At 38.7% G+C, this 5000-nt stretch overlaps 1 pseudogene; it reads left to right on the top strand.

Moving 5' to 3' along the window:
* Positions 1 to 5000, top strand: part of LOC137651235 (protein bowel-like) — a 167572-nt pseudogene that overhangs the window by 139578 nt on the left and 22994 nt on the right.

Genomic DNA, 5000 nt, shown 5'->3' with positions numbered 1-5000 from the left:
CGTCAAAATGTAATTTTCTTTTACGCCTTCAAACATATTTATGCCTAATATATATATATATATATATATATATATATATATATATATATATATATATATATATACATATATATATATATATATATATATATATATATATATATATATATATATATATATATGTATATGCCATTAATTTTCATCTTCAACTATATCCATTTCAGTTAGATATGTACTAAATAAGAAATTACTTTATTTATTTTAATTAGTTATTCTCTTATCACTTTTGAAGCTATTTTAAATAACTGTTATGATTTCTTCACGAGATGTTTATTGAATTAAACTTGCTTTGTATCCAAAACATTATTTTGATTACTTTATTTTCTTTAAATAAGTTGGAATGGACTCAGGATATATTTTGACCCGTTGAACTTGACATTTTTATTGCTTGATTGACTGTAATTGTAAGTATATATATGAATATATATATACACACACATACATGCATACACGTGGCCATATAATTGAATTGATAAATATCGGAGATCAATTCTTGGGGATGCATTGAAATTACCAGAATATTTTTAATACACCTTAATTTTGGTAAAGAATATATAATTTCTTAAATTTATTTTCCGGATAAAGTATCTACACGTATCTATATTAGTAAGAGAATTGATATTTCTCTGCTGCTTAAACATATCAATAATAAGCTTTAGTGCAAAGTATTTATTTTTATATTTCTTAATTACTATTTGTAAATATTGATTAGTTTGTCAAGGCAGAATTGGAATTGCCTCGTCAATTAGGGAAAAAAAGGAAGGATTTAGCGATACTAAAACTTGTAGTAGACCTTTGGAGTAATTTACAAGCGTCAATAAGTCACAAGGAAGACCAAACAGAAAATGGAGTTTGATCGGGTGAATAAATATTCTCTCCCTACTCAAACTTATCGAGAAGCATCAAGCTAATCTAGATGTACCAAAAATAACAGTAGGAGAATTAAAGAAAGCATTAAAAGGCGTGAAAAGAGGCAAAGCATCCGGAAAAGGTGGCCCAACCATTGCTTTACAGTTATAAGCAAATAATGTACTGATTTTCTTCTCCCTTAGGTGAATTCCGAGGCCGCCCCGTCCGCCTTCCACCCTGTAGTATCCCGAGGCGCCCGGCGCCTCCAGGATGTGGCCAGCCCCGACAGAGGCGAATCCCAGAGGAACGAAGAGGGTGGAGGATCCCAAATGCAAAATACTCCAGGAAGGGGCATAGGTGATCTCCCAACACATGTCTTACCCTTAGGGCACTCAATGCCCCCACTGGGAGTACCCTCCTTGGGCATGGGGAACCCCCTCCTGCCGGGCATTTTCGACAGAAGGCTCCTGCGTGTTTCCGGCCGGGCAGCCAGGCCCAAGAAGCAGTTCATCTGCAAGTATTGTTCTCGGCATTTCACGAAGAGTTACAATCTGCTCATCCACGAGAGGACCCACACCGACGAGCGCCCCTTTCCTTGCGACGTCTGCGGGAAGGCCTTCAGGAGACAGGATCACCTCAGAGATCATAAGTAAGTCGTTGGAGGATCTCTTTCTCTCTCTCTCTCTCTCTCTCTCTCTCTCTCAAGTAAATACTTATTCATGGAATATCATATATGCATAATATATATTTTGCATCCACACACACACACGCATGCATTATATGTATATATATATATATATATATATATATATATATATATATATATATATATATATATATACATATATATATATATATATATATATATATATATATATATATATATATATATATATATGTGTGTGTGTGTGTGTGCATATATATATATATATATATATATATATATATATATATATATATATATATATATATATATGTATATATATATATATACATACATACATTTATATATATATATATATATATATATATATATATATATATATATATATATATATATACATATATATACATACATACATTTATATATATATACATATATATATACACATATTTATATTTATATATATATATATATGGATTAATATCAACACAACATTGTGTTCAAATAGATATAAATTTCTACCTCATACCTGGGATCGAACGCTAGCCCCTTCTAATGAAAGGCCAGGTCGAAACCAACCATGTCACGAGAGCCCATAAAAAGAATTGGAACCTGACCGCTACCAGCTGTCCGAGGATTTTCCTGGCGAGACATCAGTCTCTTACCAGCGAGTTTTACCCAATTCCCCGGGCCACCACGTGACACAATTGGTAGTAATTCATTCAAATTACCCCTAATGAGTCAATATGGATTAATATCAACACAACATTGTGTTCAAATAGATATAAATTTCTACCTCATACCTGGGATCGAACGCTAGCCCCTTCTAATGAAAGGCCAGGTCGAAACCAACCATGTCACGAGAGCCCATAAAAAGAATTGGAACCTGACCGCTACCAGCTGTCCGAGGATTTTCCTGGCGAGACATCAGTCTCTTACCAGCGAGTTTTACCCAATTCCCCGGGCCACCACGTGACACAATTGGTAGTAATTCATTCAAATTACCCCTAATGAGTCAATATGGATTAATATCAACACAACATTGTGTTCAAATAGATATAAATTTCTACCTCATACCTGGGATCGAACGCTAGCCCCTTCTAATGAAAGGCCAGGTCGAAACCAACCATGTCACGAGAGCCCATAAAAAGAATTGGAACCTGACCGCTACCAGCTGTCCGAGGATTTTCCTGGCGAGACATCAGTCTCTTACCAGCGAGTTTTACCCAATTCCCCGGGCCACCACGTGACACAATTGGTAGTAATTCATTCAAATTACCCCTAATGAGTCAATATGGATTAATATCAACACAACATTGTGTTCAAATAGATATAAATTTCTACCTCATACCTGGGATCGAACGCTAGCCCCTTCTAATGAAAGGCCAGGTCGAAACCAACCATGTCACGAGAGCCCATAAAAAGAATTGGAACCTGACCGCTACCAGCTGTCCGAGGATTTTCCTGGCGAGACATCAGTCTCTTACCAGCGAGTTTTACCCAATTCCCCGGGCCACCACGTGACACAATTGGTAGTAATTCATTCAAATTACCCCTAATGAGTCAATATGGATTAATATCAACACAACATTGTGTTCAAATAGATATAAATTTCTACCTCATACCTGGGATCGAACGCTAGCCCCTTCTAATGAAAGGCCAGGTCGAAACCAACCATGTCACGAGAGCCCATAAAAAGAATTGGAACCTGACCGCTACCAGCTGTCCGAGGATTTTCCTGGCGAGACATCAGTCTCTTACCAGCTAGTTTTACCCAATTCCCCGGGCCACCACGTGACACAATTGGTAGTAATTCATTCAAATTACCCCTAATGAGTCAATATGGATTAATATCAACACAACATTGTGTTCAAATAGATATAAATTTCTACCTCATACCTGGGATCGAACGCTAGCCCCTTCTAATGAAAGGCCAGGTCGAAACCAACCATGTCACGAGAGCCCATAAAAAGAATTGGAACCTGACCGCTACCAGCTGTCCGAGGATTTTCCTGGCGAGACATCAGTCTCTTACCAGCGAGTTTTACCTAATTCCCCGGGCCACCACGTGACACAATTGGTAGTAATTCATTCAAATTACCCCTAATGAGTCAATATGGATTAATATCAACACAACATTGTGTTCAAATAGATATAAATTTCTACCTCATACCTGGGATCGAACGCTAGCCCCTTCTAATGAAAGGCCAGGTCGAAACCAACCATGTCACGAGAGCCCATAAAAAGAATTGGAACCTGACCGCTACCAGCTGTCCGAGGATTTTCCTGGCGAGACATCAGTCTCTTACCAGCGAGTTTTACCCAATTCCCCGGGCCACCACGTGACACAATTGGTAGTAATTCATTCAAATTACCCCTAATGAGTCAATATGGATTAATATCAACACAACATTGTGTTCAAATAGATATAAATTTCTACCTCATACCTGGGATCGAACGCTAGCCCCTTCTAATGAAAGGCCAGGTCGAAACCAACCATGTCACGAGAGCCCATAAAAAGAATTGGAACCTGACCGCTACCAGCTGTCCGAGGATTTTCCTGGCGAGACATCAGTCTCTTACCAGCGAGTTTTACCCAATTCCCCGGGCCACCACGTGACACAATTGGTAGTAATTCATTCAAATTACCCCTAATGAGTCAATATGGATTAATATCAACACAACATTGTGTTCAAATAGATATAAATTTCTACCTCATACCTGGGATCGAACGCTAGCCCCTTCTAATGAAAGGCCAGGTCGAAACCAACCATGTCACGAGAGCCCATAAAAAGAATTGGAACCTGACCGCTACCAGCTGTCCGAGGATTTTCCTGGCGAGACATCAGTCTCTTACCAGCGAGTTTTACCCAATTCCCCGGGCCACCACGTGACACAATTGGTAGTAATTCATTCAAATTACCCCTAATGAGTCAATATGGATTAATATCAACACAACATTGTGTTCAAATAGATATAAATTTCTACCTCATACCTGGGATCGAACGCTAGCCCCTTCTAATGAAAGGCCAGGTCGAAACCAACCATGTCACGAGAGCCCATAAAAAGAATTGGAACCTGACCGCTACCAGCTGTCCGAGGATTTTCCTGGCGAGACATCAGTCTCTTACCAGCGAGTTTTACCCAATTCCCCGGGCCACCACGTGACACAATTGGTAGTAATTCATTCAAATTACCCCTAATGAGTCAATATGGATTAATATCAACACAACATTGTGTTCAAATAGATATAAATTTCTACCTCATACCTGGGATCGAACGCTAGCCCCTTCTAATGAAAGGCCAGGTCGAAACCAACCATGTCACGAGAGCCCATAAAAAGAATTGGAACCTGACCGCTACCAGCTGTCCGAGGATTTTCCTGGCGAGACATCAGTCTCTTACCAGCGAGTTTTACCCAATTCCCCGGGCCACCACGTGACACAAT

This window comes from Palaemon carinicauda, chromosome 12 (genome assembly GCF_036898095.1).
Source record: "Palaemon carinicauda isolate YSFRI2023 chromosome 12, ASM3689809v2, whole genome shotgun sequence".
NCBI lineage: Eukaryota > Metazoa > Arthropoda > Malacostraca > Decapoda > Palaemonidae > Palaemon > Palaemon carinicauda.
Note: the sequence above shows the minus strand (reverse complement) of the source record. Positions and strands in the feature narration are given on the sequence as shown.